Below are 17,970 nucleotides of genomic sequence, written 5' to 3' on the forward strand. Positions count from 1 at the left end.
TGGAATCCCTTTCTCCAAAATGAATAGTTCCATCATGACCAGAAAGGTATTTTTAAGGAAAATTACGGCTCATTTCTGAAAGAAGATTTGCCAGTCCATGAGCCAATAGCAATAATCACCTTGTAGGAGAAGAAGGAATGTGGGTGGGGATTTTAAATTAGACTTCAACCTCTTTCTGAAATTCCCTAAATGAATTTGAAATGCCTCAAAGGTTTCTGACAGAGGAAACTTTCCTTATTTATATGAATTACCATGAGACTTTTACCTACAAATTTCTTCTTTCCTAAGGAAACGTATAAGCACCAACATTTTGGAGCTAATTCTCATCTTAGTGGGGACATTACCTGTGCTCACTGAAGTCTGTGATAACCTAACAAGCACTTTAATGGTGTCAGACTAGAGGTGTTCACTGCTGTAAAGTATACTTGTAAAGTACGGGACGTAAATAGAATTGCATTGCTATCAGCCAGACTTGACAGCAAGATCAACCGTAAGAACAAAGGGTTAGCATTTAAGATTGCCAGACAAATATGCGTTGTCTCATCATACTGACAAATAGATAAAAACAAATCAGTACACAGAATCACAAAAACAGAGCTGGAAGAACCTGTAGTGAGTCATCCAGGCTAACGTCTTTCATGACAATAGGACTAATGATAGCCACGTTACTCCCAGAAGACATTAGTTGGGACTGTTCCTGAAAGATCTCCAGAGATGCAGATCCTCCAGTTCTCTCAAGTAGTTCATTCCAATATTCACCATCCTGTTAGAGATTTTTTTTTCCTAAAGCCTAACCCAGGTAAGCCTACTGCTTCCATTTAAGGTCACTATTTTTGTCCGGCTCATCATGGATGTGGAAAGGAAATTACTCCCTTCCTCTTTGCAACAGTCTTCTACATCCTTGGTGGTTGGGTAGAGAGAAGGATGGCATGTAAGGGAAATGCACTGTCCTGCCTCTAGGCATGAGCCAACACCTAAAGATTGGAAGTTGATCATTTGGGACCAAAAGCCTAGAGATGTCTCGAACAGGGTTTCCTAGATCCTGCTTCAGTGCAGCTGAGTACTGACCACGGCCAAAGATCAGATGCTGGTCTAGGTGGAGCACTGACTTATTCTGGTAATTTCACTATCTGGGGTAAACATTTTGCTGTATTCGGTTTTCTGTCAGGGAAAAAGTAACAGATTCATACAAAACCCAAGACTGATCTGCCGGTGGAGCTCCCGAGTTCCTCATCAGAGACCTAAATTCTCAATGTAGTTTAGGAAGATGCTGACAAGCTAATTCATTGTGAGATCCTGTATTTCAACATGGAGGGGTAAAAAGGGCAATTTCACAGGAATCTGGCCTTGTTTTCTCAAGTAAAATCACTGAACAGTGTTTTTAATCTACGAGACAGGTTTCGTCCCAAGGGAATCAGATTATTTGCCTGTCAGATATATGAGCGAAGAAGATAAAAACCATGAAGGCATGTATCACAACAGGTTTGTAACAGCAAAAGCAAAAAGACATCAACTCAACTGCTTTTAGAAAGCAGCATTTCACTTACTTTCCAACATTTCTAGCAAGGAAAAGCACTTTTTAAGTGATCTGCACTGCAGAAAGATGGCACAAACTCTGTCATCATGGGCATTAGTCATTTACTTGCTGCTGTAAATGTATGTAAAACTGGCTTCCCTCCTTGTCTGAGTCATGGGGATGCTGCTGGAGGGATGGATATTTTTCTGCTGTGCAAAACAGTGTTTGTTGCAGATTTTTACCTGGGACTTTTCCATCATTGGCCTAATTTCGTCGGTTAGAAAAATCCATTCTGTTCAATAACGTACCACAAGAGGGCATAAACATCATTTATCCCTTTCAGAATTACTAGCAGGCTATTAAACCATTGCAAGCTGAATAAAGCAGAAGCCCAAGACAACTCATTATATTGCACTTTGGTCATTAGCAAAAGATACCAGCACTGTTGTCAGAAGCAGCAGGAACCCCAGGCTCCGACACTCTGCCAAACACTACCTTGAATGTTTTGATTTTAAACGGGAAAATATTTTCCTCGCACTGACTGTGTCAATGCAAAGATAAAAACATCACTGGGAAAGATGATGAAGTTCATGATGCGCTGGCTCCGGCAGGTGTAAATCAGCCCACTCTGATTGATTTCCTGCCGCCAAGGCAGATATAATTTGATGATAATCCTGTTCTAGCAGACTTTGTAGTCCTTGCTGTCACACAATTCCCGAGCCGTCCAACGTGAGCTCCCATTACAATGCTGCAGCCAAAAGGGCTCGTGCAGCCTTTGAATGCAGAACAGACCAAATTAGGGAGAGTCTAGTTAACCCTCGCGATCTTCTACGCAGTGCGGGGATTTTTTAAGGTATTATTGGACCTTTTCCCCCCAAATATCATGCTGTAATTCAAATAGAATGAATGAATGAATTCAAGGGAATTCTGCAGCTTTTGCCATGCCAGGGATCATACCGGAAGATCACAATGATCCTTTGACTGACTATAATCTGTCCCCAAAAAAACCTGCCAGGTTCTCCTGGAGAGCAGCCCCAAACAAACCAGAATCCAAATCCTGCCCAGCTGAAGAGGACGGAGAGGACTTAGCCATCTCTGTACGTCAGGATAGGGGCTGGAGCAGGAATGTGCTGGAGCCAGCCTCGGGAACATCCTCAGCACTGCTACATTTTAAACCTATATTTACTTTTGGCATGCGAAAGATTTTGTTTGACGAGTTTCTGAATTTATTATGGACTGTGAAAGCTTTTTCCTGTTGTTTGCTTTAAGCTTGTTGCCTGGCCATTTTATTACTTCCTTTGTTGTGAAAAAATAATTCCTTATTCACTTCTTCCTCAGCTATCCTGATTTTACACCTCTACCTTAACCCTGCTCATTCATTTCTTTTGCAAGCTTCACTGCCTTAAGCTGTTTAGACTCCCCATTTCGTAACTCAGGTCAGCCTTCTTGTCCTTTTCTGGTTCTATTTTACCATTTCTTTGAGATGGGGTGACTGGAATTGCACTCAGTATTCAAGATCTCCACGGATTTATTCAGTGGTGTACTTAAATTTTTTCTTCTATTCTCCATCTCTTTCCTAGCAATTCTTAACATTCCACTTGCCTTTCTGACCTCCGCTGAGCACTGAGCAGACATTTTCGAAGAACCACCTGCAATGACACCAGGACCTCTTTCGTGGGCTAATTTAAAGCCGATCATTGTGTCTGTACTTGACTTCTATTGACATGGAATTTCATCAACTATTGCCCAGAAGTTTGATATTGTCGGATTCTTCAGCAACTTTTTGCAGTCAGGTCTACTTTCGCTTACCTCGAATAACTCTATACCATCAGCAGATTTTGGCACACCACTATCAACTGACTCTCTTTTCCAACTCTCTTATGAGTATATTGAACAGCACAGGTTCCCAAGAGAGACAGTAAGTAATGTCCCTTCATTGTGAAAACTGCACAGGTATTTGTATCATTTATTTCCTATCTATAACCAGTTATTCATTCAGAAGAGAAACTTTCCTCTTATTCCACGGCAGCTGGCTCCCCTCTCTACCCACCTGCTCTCTTCAAAGGACTATACTATATTTGCAAGACATGAGTCTCCTCTGCTAAAGTCACATCGACTCTTCGCTGAAACACTGCGCTCATATGTGTGTCTATTACCTTCTGGCAGCTTAATCAATCTGCAGCGTAAAATGTCAGGCTTACTTGTCTATAATTCTGCTGGACCATCTTGGAGCCTTTTTAAGCGCAGATGGAGCCCACCTTTCATTGCTTTGGTAGCAGGGCCAATTTAAAGCGCAGCTTACCCACCATGTCAGTGAGTAAGCAATTTCCTATGCAAGCTCTTTTCAAACCTGCAGCCAACCACCACCTAGTCCCACTGACCTGCTACTATTCATCTCCCTGCTTTGCTCTCAACTCCTTCTACTGTAGCTTGAACTTGAGACAGCTCCTTAAAATCATAATCATGACCTGGTGTGGGAACTCCCCAAATTCCTCCATTCTGAACACAGACACAAGGAATTTTGTAGCTTTCTGCTATGGTCTTACCTGTTTCAAGTCCTCCTTGGACAGCTCAAGATTTACAGAGGCTTTGGCTCAAGAACGGATTGCAACTGAGTTCAACTACACTAAGGAAAATATTGGGTGCACTTGTATTAGTGATTTAGTGAACAGGAGGGGTTCTTTTGGACGCAAACTTGCTTTGTATATTTGGACTCCTGCAGCACATACTGGCTAGAAGCTATTTCATGCCTGGTGGAAGCAAGGCTGGAGGTGTGCACTTGGGCACCGCCTAGAGCAGCCCACTTGGGCACTGTGGATGCAGGGCCATGCAATAGTTAGTGCTACACGCGTGAACAGTGCATGCCTAGGACCAGCAACTGGCACAAGCATTGCTGTCAGCAAAGGCATGGTTTGGACACACAGGCTTGGAACCAGAATGGACTGCAGCAAATCAAAGCTTGGTCTTTCCCGCTTTACACCAAACCAGTTGGTCATACAACTGTATGTCACTCAGACCAGTGCCACCAGCTTCATCTCAGCTGCAGCGAGGGGATCCCACGACACGCAAACGCAGTTAGAAAGATTGCAAGGGACATCCTAGTCATTTAACAGCGACCATAACATCTTACTGATGTTCTTGCTTTTGAACTCAAAGGCCTTGCACTGGGTCACCGGGACACAGTGCGGTCAGCATGTTAATGAAATCAGTTTGTCTCCCTGGGCAGCAATTCACATGTTCAGTTATGCTAGCTGATACGAAACGCTGTCCTCAGCAAAGGAGACTATATGGTAGACCGCCAAGGAAGAAGTCAAACCACTCTAACCAAAGGGTTGCTCTTCAGTTACTCCCAAGCAACTGCATTCAGCAGGCAACATTTCTGCACCTTGATTTGCTACTGCCCTCTGAACCGTCAATAATTGCTGCTTCAGCTTTTTGTAGCCAGCTGATTATACTGAGCCAAAGTATGTCAAAATATTTAATCATTTGACAGCACAGCATTGCAACAACACAGTCAAGGTGTTTGGCTCCTTGTTTATATTCAGATGGAAGTAGCTAATATTTGTAAAGTGCCTTAAGAATTCAGAATGAACTCTACATGAAAAGCATGATTCCCTTGTAGCTTCAAATAATTTAAGGAATAGACTGGAAGCCACTTACACTTTGATATACTGAGCTGAAAATGCACAGCTCAGGGAAGTTTGGAGGACGGGTTGAACCCACTTAGAAATTTGACAGAAAAAGCTTTAAAATTGGCTTTGTTAAATGAAACCACTTAATTTTCTGAGCAGAGGCATTAGTAAAGTAGCAGAGTATTAATTGGTTTCAAGCATTTTGTGGCTTTTAATAAAAACAGCATCATCCTGTGTTTGATTCAATATGCACTTTAAAAGCAAGCTTACTGCCTGTGCTCAGGCCACAGCGATAATCCAGCTTCTCTCGTGTCTTAGTGAGTTACTCTAAGCTACGGTTATTTCCAGTGGACCCTCTAATATCACTGATGTTGAAAACACTGCAGACTATCGTGACGCCTGTGACAGCTTGTGCTTCCGTGTCATCGTTCATCCTTGACGTAAAACTGTAAGGAAAGCAATCTCGCAATGCTGAGCGTCCCAGCAAAGAGCGCCTTTTTAAAATCTCTAGGGCTATCCATTTATTATATTGGCTACTCGAAATCTTGTATCAGCAGCAGCAACACTGAAACGCAGTTCTTCTCCTTCCAAAAGCGCTAAAGAGTTAAAGGAGCTGCTTTATTTCAGGAGAAGGCCAACAAGAATTTGTTGCACAGACACAATCCTCTGTAGGATGGGAGTGCATGTACCTACCAGATACATAATTACTGTGGTATTTTCTACTGGAAAACAAACTAACTGACTTTGCCAAGTTTTTGCATTAGTTGCTGGCAGACTTGGGAACAGAAATTCAGCAATACAGGCTCACTTGTATCGAGGACCAGCTACCCCTGTTTTGGGCCAGCAGAACTTACATAATGAGTAGCATGAGGCATTAAACGTGCAATTAAAAAACAATGTTTTATTTTTTTCTCTCAGCCGCTGAGTGTCATTTAGATATACTTCTTCTGTAAGTCAAGACAGCCTGCTCTGCAGCATAGCATCCTACTAGTATATTATTTTAAATAGCTCCCTTTGTGCTGCCTTCCGTTGGCTGGAGTACTGCGCTGGTAAACGCTCTACTTGAGATTCAAGCTGATATTAAAATTCAGTCCGCTGTGATAGGGCCCAGTCTTTCCTATGACACTTACTAATGCTGGCTTTTCCAATCTAATTGATGTCAGCGACCTGTGCAGAACCCTGGAATGGGTTGAAATCCTGTCTGACTGGTAAAAATCTGCATTCACATCCATGTAGGTGACCTCCTTTTAGAAATCACATCACACGTTTCTCCACAGCGAGCCAGGTAGGCAGAACGATCCTGCCAGGGAAAACACGGACGCAGTGATTGGCAAGTGCTGAAATCTAATCCCAGCTACCACACAGAGCGGCTGCATGCACTTGGACGAGGTAGTCACATTCTTCTGTTTCCATTTACTTCTCTGCACAGTGGACGGAATAATACTGATATATTTGATAGGAGTTGCAAGAACTGATTAGCTAAATTTTGCACAGGGCTTTGGAGTGCTATATAATTTCTAAGCGTTATTAATACCCTTGCAGGGAATCTATCTAGTCTCAGAACTTGCTTTGCAGTGTGTCTCTTGCAAATCAGGTAAGATCGAAACTGGGGACTATCAAATTACGCTGGTGCAAATTCAGCACCCTTCATGGGTGTGGGCATATGGATCTAAGGGTAGAAATGGATCCACTGACTTTAAGACTGGCTTTGGTCTTTGCTGCAATAGAAATCAAGCTGCTATGTGACTATATTATAAATCCAAAGACATAATCATCCTATAGGGACCATACCTAACCTGCTCAAAGATGGGAAACACAGTTACACAGGCCTATTGTAATCGTTTATAGGAGTGTATTCTTCCAGTGCAGCACATAGAAAATTCAAATAAGAAGGAAATACAATAGATACTTAAAAGATGATGGTGCAAAGTGCTCAGCTGAAGAATCTTCATTCTAATGTATAAGTCTGCAAAACTGATTTTGTCAGAGCTGTGAGCCTGGTAACAAAAAGCCACACACACAACAGAGCACATCATCTGAATCTAGTAAATTGAACCCAGCAAGACACTTCATGAGCCTTAGGGGAAAGCTGCATGTATATACAGTCTGTTTTGTTGGTTTTAAGATCTGCTTTCTCTGAAATGCTTTTCTCCTAAATACTTAGCTTGAAGGAGGCTGTTTGGTCACTCATTCCCACCAGAGGGAAAAGAATTGCTGGGCTTGGATACAAACCAGACCTGCCAAGGTAAATCACAGTTGGCCAATAGCCTGGATGTTAACATATCTGACGCCCCAAGTGGCTATGCTCAGGGGGTCTACGAGGGATCAGGAGTACAGTTAGTCTGATACTTCCTAGTATTTTATATCTGAGTATACTTCCCCGTTGCCCACAACAATCAGCCATGCCAGCTGAAATGGCAGATTTATGTAGACAGACTTCTTTGCGCCCTCTAGCAATGGGAAAAAATCAACATTGAATCTGTCCTAAACTGTACTAAACTGAACTGACAGTGAAATAAAGTCTGTGATTCTATTTTTTCCTGTTGGAAATTGATCCTATGAATGTGCATGCAAAGAGAGTTGTATCCTGCTCTTCCTTATACCAGTCTAATTCTGGATTCAAAGTTTTTGGTCCAGATGCAGATTGGTGTAGCAGGATCAACTTGACCCACAATCTTTACAAGCTTGACCTCCAGCACAGAGCTTTCTGAACACCCACCCTGCCTTCTCTTAAGGGAAGAAAGATGAAAGTGAAGAATGGCACCAGGGGGCATTTAGGAGATATAGGAAGATAACATTAGCAAAGATAAAAGACATCTTGCTCAACCAGCATCTGGGAACTAATTAGGTGTTGAAGGAGCCACTGAGAGAGATGGAAATTCTGTTTGTCTAGCCAATTTTAACGCAGCCAAACAGCCTTTTACTGTACATCCTGCATGGATAATTTATGATGGCTAAGAAAAGATATGCCCTGTTCTGACTTTCAGTGAACTAAAGCTAAAATCTATTCCGCGGTTTGAGACAGCAGACTGTTCTTCACTAATAACTCATCCATTACTCTCATATTCCTGAAATGAAACGTGGCCAGTTCCAAACTGAGATGGGGTCACTAATATCAACCTCCATCTCTACATGAAGCAAGTGCAGAATCTTCCAAGCTAGTGTGAACCAGAGCTGGTATCTCCGCACGGTGCAGTCCTGAACAATGTCGAGAAGCCAGCTCAGGCCCAAAAGCAGTGAAATGCTAAGCCCAGGAAAATCCATGCTCTCTCTGAACAGAGCAAAATATGCCATATACAAATGCTGTGTTTACATGACTTTATGGCTTTCATTAGCTTGGTCACCTCTGGCCCAAGATTCATTGCAAAGTGCAGCACACCCTGTGTGATACCAGGTAAGACACATAACTTGCCTGTGTATGTATCCTTTGTAATAAATGGAAGTCACTCCAATTATGTTTAATTCAGGGGAATTGCAGTGTAGAAGTATGAATGGTAAAGGGCTCAGTTCAGATCTAATGTTACATTGACACCGTTTTATTTTTTTTTGCTGGAGTCAACACTGGGTTTATATCAAGTATTTCCCCCACAATACAGAGGCATGACAGCTTCTCAAGAAAACATAGGAATTTTTAGCAAGAATAAACAATTCACCTTTCCCTAAACTCACCCCAAAAATCCAGAAATGACTTCTGCTGTAACTGGGGGGAAAAAGCTTTCAAACAGACAGACACCGAGCATGAACATTTTCTTCTGAAATTGTAAAGACTTGTGTATTGGAATACCTAAAAGAAGTTCTGTATAATGGGAATTGTTGGGCAACCTGTCATCTCTGCCACTTTTTGCATCTCTAATACCAATCATCTCTCTTCTTCCGATCAGCCTCTCAGGACCATTAACGCACCGTGCTAACCCATCTCTTCCTTGAAAACCTGGGCGATTACGTGGACAGTGTTGTGTACCCTCTTTAGAAAAGGGGGTTGTGTTTGTAGTGAAAACCCTGAGTCTAAGTTCTAGAGCAGCAGGTCGATCACCTGGCTCAGCTCAGACTGTCCTTTGACTTTAGGCAAAACAAGCGCTCCCAGTCTTTCTCTGCTTCTGTTTCTCCTATTTAAAATGGCATTAACGTTGCTTGTCTTTTTTACTCCAGCTCTGCAGGGCGCTTGCTGTTTTTTACTACAAGCATATGCGCGCCACTTGGCACAACGAGGAACACGATCAAAGTTGCAGGCTCCAGTTGCCGCAGTTAACACAAATATAACAAAAATAATCATACAATATGCCTTACAGATTCTAGGTCAGCAGAGGCCACAAGGGAAACTCTGGCCATACAGAAGTCAATAGGATTTTGGTGATAATCTTAGTATAACCAAGCTTTCACACTGCCATGGGATGATATTCTAGAGTTGAGAACCACTTACCTAAAATGCCTACAAATAGACTCACCTACTAAACTAGATGCTGTCACCATTGAAGTCTTTCTCAATCTTAATTTCAGGTTTTTTACACAGGGAAGGACTCTTCTCAGATGGGTCTAACCTGGATGTGAAACTTCTAGCAATTTAGTCAAATGATCTATCTTGGCCAGGGATTTCAACTGTCATCGTCTGTCCCGAACGCACACACCTAAATTGAGTTTCTGATTAAATCCTCTTGTGCTAGATGTTAAATGTCCCACCCAAATGAATGGGTCCATCAGATCTCTCTTCTGTGCTCAAATTTAGCAGAAAGGGATAGCAAGAAGAAAGGAGGCTACTGGTCTCCTGGAGAAGAAAAAATCAATACCATGCTATTCAGGTTTTTCTGAAAAGTAGTATTTCATCTATAATACCCATACAGGGCAGGACTGTATGCAGCACAGCACAGTAAGTGTCTAAAACTGCCTGGACAGTCTGTCCTTCTCTTTCTCACAGAGATGAACAGAGAAGAGGAGAAGGGAGCCTTGACTACACTCCCCCAGGCATCAGCAAGCTGAGAGGAGATGGATCGAACTCGAGATTCACGTGCACACCACTCACAGCCTGGCCCACCACACGTCAAATGAAATGTAAAACTGAGGTCTTCCCCCACTGCGAAAAAGTGAGGGGGACGTTCTCAGAGGCAGAAGTGCGTCAGATCAGTTGGATGGATCAGTTCAGCTCCAGTTTTGCCAGATTTCCAACTGAACTTCCCGTTCTGGTTTGAAATGGAAACTGTGCACTCTCTAAATTGTGTGTGTTGTCAAACAGCTGCTGCATTTCCAGCCTGGGGCAACTGACCTCTCTGTAGGACAAAATTCGGTGGAATTTTTCTGGATTTTCATCTGCATAACAGACCACAGAGGGGTCCACCACTTTAAAGCAATTCAAATCCTTCAGGAAGACAAATTGCTTCTGTTATCAAATATATGCATAATTACCACTAAAATTATATCTGAAATGGTAACCAGAGAATACAATTTTATCCCACACCAAGCACTGAAAAGTCAAGAGAAAATGAACAGAGCACATTTTAACTGAAAGATAAGTAGCTTTCCAGCTACTATAAATAGAAGGGGCTGGAAGAATGCATCCAATAAGCAGAAGAAAGTGTTAGGAGGGTAAAATCCCACAGTGTTTTGGCTTTGGACTTCAGAAGGTAGTGAGTATAAGATAGTGTGAAATACAAAGAAGCCTTTGTTGTTTACATCTGAAGTTTAAAAGTGGCACAGTGTGAATAAACAAAGGATGTTCCATGAAACATTGCATCCGTGATATACTCTCTCAGTTTGAGCTCCAGAAACTGCGTGTAAATAGAGGCATTGCCTTCTTGTTTGAGAAAAGAAGGAGGTAAACTTTAAAGCTTGCCTTCCAGAAAATCTCATTTTCCCAGATCTTTAGGGTTTTGATAGGCTTTTAAGTGGTAGGAAACACACGAGCTTAATAAGACTAAGATCTGGATTGTTTAGCATTGGCTTTCAGGTTGGTTAAGCTTCTTACTAAGGATAATTGTACACATGCTTTTGGAAACCTGAATTAGCTACGTGCTATCTTTGCACGAAAAAGTTTTGCTCTCAAGTACTCGGATGATGTCAAGCAATTTATTTTTAATGCAGACATGAAAACACTGTACTGCCATGATAGTTCCACAAGTAACTGATTATTTTACAGGAGGATGTGTTAGGATGGCAGGATGTTTCGGTAAGGACAGAATCTAAAGATATACAGGGCATTGATTCAGCTAGATACTCAGAACCATGTTTAATATTGAGCAGCTACGTAGCATCAAATGTGATTCAAGTTAGGTACCTACATATGTGCATCCCTTTCAATCCAAAGATCCTCAAATACTTGACAAACCATGGATCAAATCTGAGTTTAGTTCAGAACATTCTTACCTATTACTCTAGTATAGACAGAGGGTAATTTTTGAAGAAGCTCGACAAAAATGTTATGGTCTGAGTTTGCTATATATGAGATCGACACCGGATCCAGCAGATAAAATCAGCATCGAATAAGCATGCACGGTCCTGATAACTTCCATACAGGTAGGTCTGGTTTTGCTTTTTTGATGCTCAAATCAGCTAATTCTAGAGCAGAAGGCAGAATAATGCTGTTAGTTATGTACTTGATTTCTACAGCCGTGATTCCCGTGTACTCCAATGGAGGCTCGGATCCCCCTTCTAAAAACACAGATTAAGGGCTCACAGATTAAAGGATCACAGATCAATCCAGTTGCAAAAACACAAACTCAAAACAAACACAACAAAGTGGTACTCCATTTGAGGCAGCCCAGGGTATCAGAGACACGCTCATGGGGTTGGCAGATCTGACAAAAGACTCATGGGGACCCCCATTCTGCTAGAGCTGCATCTGAAGGCCAGAAGATGCCTCTCCAGGGTGACCCCAGTGGGACCTCGACACCTGTGTTTAGGCAACAGAATTGAAGCCCAGGAGTCAGCCCATGTCCCAAGACAGACAAAAGTGGTAAAGTGTTAAGGGGAAGCAGGCATAGATGGAGTGAAACAGAAGTTGGTGACCTACTAACTCCGGTGTCATTCACTGCATCGCCTTACTGGGGCCATACCTAAATATATATTCCTCTGAAATCTGCTTCATACAAGCTGTCTAGGAAGATTAAACTACTGGTGAGCTGTTAGCCCAGTTGCACATGACAAAATAAGATGTATTTGGTAAAAAATTCCTGCAGATGCTTCTTTCTCACTTTTACCATAGATTATTACTGGATAAACAATCCAATCTCTGTAATCCCTACCCATCTGCTGACTCTTTGGTGAAGATTTTGGGATGGACTGTGGAATTTAGACTTAGTTTACATAGCAAGTTCTTTCACCAAAGACAACTGCAAAGATCCAAGCTATTTTTTAAGCATTAATATCCACTTTTCTTCTTCAGTAAGTACCCTCGAAAGCAGATGGCTTCTGCCTACAAGCCCACAGCCTGGAAGAACAAAGTCAAACTTTGGATGCTATCTAGAAAAGTAGAAATATGACCTGCACCACTTGCAAAGCAAGTTTACTTCAACACCCCAAGCTTTGCCTATGCGTATTTATTTAATACAATTATTTTCCTTCTGCAACAATTTTGAAAACTGGTTACTCATGCCTGCAGCAAAAATCTTTTACCACAAGAGGGAAAAATTCCACGTGGCAAAAATACCAGCTGCAAAACCAGTGTAGTTATTTGTTTTATGCCCTCTGGCAGCTGCCAAAAATGCTGAGATTAAAGCATGTGGGGAAAGGGGGAAAACAAAAAACCTTCATATGGAAACATGGCAAATCCTTATAGACTCAGCTCCTTCACACACCATCTTAGACCGAGCTTCCCCTGCATAGCTGTGGTCAAACAGCTTCTGATCACCATGAAGAGCAGCATTTTACAGGGGACCTAGTGAGAGCCTTTTTCTAATTCCATGTGCTTTTGATGAGCTGCGGATTTCTTTCCCAAGGTATAGTGATTTCTTGTTAAAGAGATGCACCTTAAAGAGATGCACCTTAGAATTATAGAAAAATAGTAGTGAAGGAGACCTGAGCTTGTCTAGCTCATCCACCCAACCCTGCTCTACCCCTTCCTTCCCGCTAGAGTTTACGTACAAACTGGTCTCATACCTGCACTTAGCATTTCTCACCACAAACATAGTCCACAGGACAGGCTTGGATGTTTGAATGAAAGCAGATAAGCTTCACAGTCAACAAGTTAATTTGTCAGTTAGCTTAGAAAATACTTCTTCAGGGTCAAATTCCACTCGTCGTATAAACCTGCTAGCATCAATGAAGCGCATTTATGCTGCAGGAAAGGAGGTTTGAATTTGGCCATCAGTAACACAAAACTCCAAACTGAATGTGGGCTGGGGAGGAAGCAAAGAAAATGCCGGGAATGCACTTTACATTTGAGAGAGAACCTGGCATTTGCAGCACATCATCTCCCTGCCAGCTAGAGAACAGCAGCGACTTGGCAGAGGTTCGCTAGCCAGATGTCATCCTCATCTGGTTGTCTTGGCTCAGGCTGCTCGCTCGAAATGAGCAGCAAAACAGAGCGAGGATGGGGTCTTCCTGGTGCTAGCTGCCTGACAAGAAATAGAACTAGGAAAGGTCTTTTGGGCGATGCCTTAGTCCTCTGAATCTGGCATCGCTTCGCACCGTTTTGCTGAATTTACAGCCCTCGCCGGGCAAAACCTAGAGGACGGAGTCAGAGTCAACAGGCTCCGAACAAAATGGGAAATAAGAATTAGTCTGACAGCTGTCTCTCTTCGGGTGACGAACAGGGAGCAAACGATCTCCCCGCGTACTTGCCCCAGGCAGCTCTGAACGCGTCGAGGCGCTCGGAGTCCCGGGTGCATTTCCCAGCCGTCGGACGCTGCCGTCGTATTTCTTTGTTCGAACGTATCCCTGCGCCTTTCCTCCACCGCTCATCTTCAGCCGGGTGTTTTATTTGGAGGGAAGCATCATTTGCTTTCCGCGTTGCTGTTATACTACGCTGAACAGTGGCAAGGAGAAAAACACCAGGGCAGTCCACGTCTAAAACTTGCTGCATTTCTAGTTCATTACTATGCTATTAAAGATGCCCTGATGAATATGGAGGTATGCAGTCAAACCTTACACATTCCTCCTAGCACACGCTCCTTCAGATACAGTAGAGGAGCTGAACGAATGGGCAAATGTTTGCCAGGGTTTTGATGCGGCAGCTAAGCCATAAATGCCTTTAGACCCAGGCTACAAAGGAGGAAAGTGCAAACCACGCTAGCCGAGACCCCACGTGGCTGACCTTCCATCAGAAGGAGAATCACTTTGGAGCTGCGAGCCCGATAGCGCGTGTGTATGTTTGTATACACACCAATATGTGTGATAAGAAGGCTGCTTTGTGGCGAAACCTGCCAACAAACCCTTTTTTTTTTTGTTGCCATCTGCTCCGAAGAGAGCAAGCACCTGTTAGGAGCAGCTGCCTGAATGCAGAATGGAGGTAAGAGAAAAATCAGTTTCATTTTGGAGTTGGCCCGCCGCAGGTAGCACATGGCTCTCACCACCAAGGATGCCAAGTGGCCCTTTTTAAGCTTGTCCTAATTAGGCAGCGGCTAGGGCTATGAAATCTCGAAGCTGTTCATTTAGGTTATTACAGGGAGTAGAGGGAAGCGACGGTGCCCCCCCTCCCGGCTCCCCCAGCACGGCCCCAACATCCTTCCTCCGGAGGAAAACGGCCTCCCTCTTGCTCTTTAAGTCCATCTCAGTGTGGCTCACTGGAGGGTTTTAGCAGAAGGGACTGAAGCGCTCGCTGTGACCAAGGCTATATGCACCAACAGATGCCAACCCTGCCAGGCTGTCATTTCTCCAGGGGAAGGAACGGAGGAGCCACCACTTAGGCATCTCAAACTGGACGGGGCAGATGCGTTAAAGGGTTTCTTGTATTCTTCCAAGTGATATATCCAAGACCACACGTCAGCGTGGCCTCTGCCACCATGCCTGAAGCACGCATGGTTTCAGCTCTGCTCCCCTTAGTCCATTCTTACGGCATCTGTATCTCCACTGAAGGAATAAGCTCATTTAATTAGCTCTTTTCTAATCTCCTGAACATAGAGCATTTCATCTGATTTTCTTCAGCTGGTGAATATAACGTTTGTGCTTCCATAGCTGCGCTCAGCTCACCTTACTCAAAGCGGCCAGCATCCCTGTGCATGAAAGGGGCTTTGGTCTTAAAAACCAAGAAGCCTGCAGGGGATTTTCATGATCCCCTTTATCACACCGTGCTCGATCTAATAATCATTGGGGAAGGTATAAATAGCATTATAAGGAGCTATTATCCACATCTAGGTAACAGCAAGAGGAGGAAAACAGATGGGTTTCCTTTGCACGGGGAAGATTTGCAATAGGCACTGATATTTAGGGGTTCCTTGAGGCACAAGTCTGTCCAGATGTCTTCCTTTTTCCTTGCCTTGCCTTGCCTTGCCTTGCCTTGCCTTCCCTTCCCTTCCCTTCTTTTCTTCCTTTTCTTCTTTTTGCTGCTTCCCTCATGTTCTTTTTGAGTCTCCACTTCTTTTCTCCCCAGCCCCTTTTTCCTACCTCCCTTTCCTCTGATTTGCCTTCTAAAACCACCCTGCCCTATGAGGATGATAAACATTCGGCTCGCCTACCATATTTATAAATAGCACGTCCAACCCATTCAATATCAGGCACTGATGTTTTCTTAAATGGCAGCAAAGAACCGTTCTGAGTGCCACGGCGCGCTCAAAGGTGAAAACGTAGAAGCTAATGCACAAACGCAGACACCGTGCTCAGAAACAAGGGATATCCCCAAAGTGTTTTTGAGGCTCCAACCTCAGTTGCCCATTATCTCTACAGTCTGCATTACAGTTCCGCTGGATCAAAATTCCCGATGCCAATACCCAAGCAGGAAAACACCCATCCAGCCTGGGTCACGGAAACCGGAGCGAGCATGCCAGGCTGGCAGAGAAATAACATCTCTTCTGCCTGTAAAGGAGTAAATTTGATCGCGATGCAGTGAAACGAGCACAAAACCACACACAAAGCCATCCCGCAGAGTCACTTCTCCGAGCAAAGCTGCACTTTAAATTGTGTGTTTCATAACTGATACCTTTGGTCAAGCAATTTTTTTTTTTCTTTTCTTAATGCAGACTTATATCTGTAAGCACATCTGTAAGCATATAGATTTATGCCTCCTGGGACATGCCTAATGGGTTCTGAATTCACTCTGGCTCATTTCTTTGTAAAGCTTTGGCTCTACTGCGGGAGAATTGAAAAGGGTCTTTCACTGATGGATGTTTTTTCATTTTGAATTTAAATGTACAAACTGAGATCATGGGTTATTATTGCCATGAGAAACAACAACAGAGAAGGCAAGAGCCACAGATTAGGAATTCAGTGCCACAAAAACATTCAAGGACAGAATGAGCTAATTAATGCTACCCTCTGCCCTCTAAATTAGTCATATGTTCACTTAAGTGCTTCTGCTCACCACGAGCCGAAGGGTGCTGCTGCAAGAGCACGCAGAGCTGTCCTAGCTGCTTTTAGGCAATAAAAGCAGTTTCCTAGCAAGGGACATCTCCTCGTTCAGTTTTGCATGCTGTGATCCACTGCTGGATTTGGGCTGAGGGTGAGGAGACCAGGACGTCAAACAGCTCGTCCTCTGCTCCGGGTGACCTACACCATGTAGAAGAGATTGGGATGAAGCCATTAGAAAGAGGTGCCCTGAACGCAGGGTTACAGCTTAGGGAGCAGAAGTCAAAGGTGTCCATGCCCAGGCCCGAGAGTACCACATCAGGAATGCTTTCCTCTACGTCCAGCTAAAGAAACGTGGGCTGAATTCGTCCTCGAGAGCAGCCCGGAAGTCAGTGGAGCTCTACCGCAAAGAAAACCCACTCGAGGCCCACCGAAATATTAAAATATTAATATTTGGCATGTTTTTTTAATAATCACCCGCGCTTAGAGGAAGAACTGTCACGACTGGGAACAGCTCAGTCATTGCAACAATCTGGTGAGAAGTCCTAACTCCACTGCCTGCTTCAAAAAAATTCCAGCCGACCGGAAAAAAAAAAAAAAGCAAAAAAAAAAAAGCCTTGTTCATGCTGTTACAGTTTAGGAACTGCTGGCATCTCTGTCTCCGAAAGGAAGAGGAGCAGAGAGCTGACTGCTCAGCAGCTGAGAACGTGTGTGCTGGAAGCAGCACGCCTGAGCAGATGGTGAAATGATTACTGCCAGTAAATGTTAGAGTCCTCTCTCTTTTTTTTTTTTTTTTTTTTAACTTGAATTCTGAACAACAGGGCAAAAATAATTACAAAGAATACATGAAAGCAGCTTGATTTCCTTTCTTTTTCTTTTCTGAAAGCCTGCACATCTTGTTCCTTCCTAATACCTAATGCTGGAAAAGTTAACGTTCACTGCGTTTGCTAGATTAAAATCCAGCAACAAGCGCTTTGTTCTGGCGAGTTTAACACGGCTGTTGTTTTTCAAGCTGTCTGTTCGCTGGGAAATAAGGAGGTGCAGGATCATTTGCTCTATCTGCAGGACCTTAAAAATGAAATACGGGGAAAAGGAGAAGGAGCGTAGCTGTAGGCACCGTAGGCAGCAGGTCAGGCTTTAAATCGGCTCTGTGATGGGCTGTGATGTTATGAGAAGCGTCTTACTTGGGACCGGGATGAGTGATGGGAATTATGCTTGGACGATGCCTCTCCTTCACATCATCAGGTGGTTTTGTGTCCCTCCCTGCCTCAGACCCTCTCCTCGTCCCCGTGTCCTTGCCCGATCTTCACCAGCCACCCTCCCAGCTCCGCAGCCTCCAGGACCAGCTTTTCCACCCGGGAGACGGGGGAGATGCAGCTCCTCGCTGCAGGCCCT

The 17,970-nt window shown here is 43.6% G+C and overlaps 1 protein-coding gene across 1 annotated transcript in view; it reads right to left on the reverse strand.

The window, feature by feature from the left end:
- The window catches only part of MSRA (methionine sulfoxide reductase A), a 297,786-nt gene that overhangs the window by 1,401 nt on the left and 278,415 nt on the right, over positions 1 to 17,970 (reverse strand). The window lies entirely within an intron of this gene.

The sequence above is a fragment of the Apteryx mantelli genome, chromosome 3 (genome assembly GCF_036417845.1).
Source record: "Apteryx mantelli isolate bAptMan1 chromosome 3, bAptMan1.hap1, whole genome shotgun sequence".
Lineage (NCBI taxonomy): Eukaryota > Metazoa > Chordata > Aves > Apterygiformes > Apterygidae > Apteryx > Apteryx mantelli.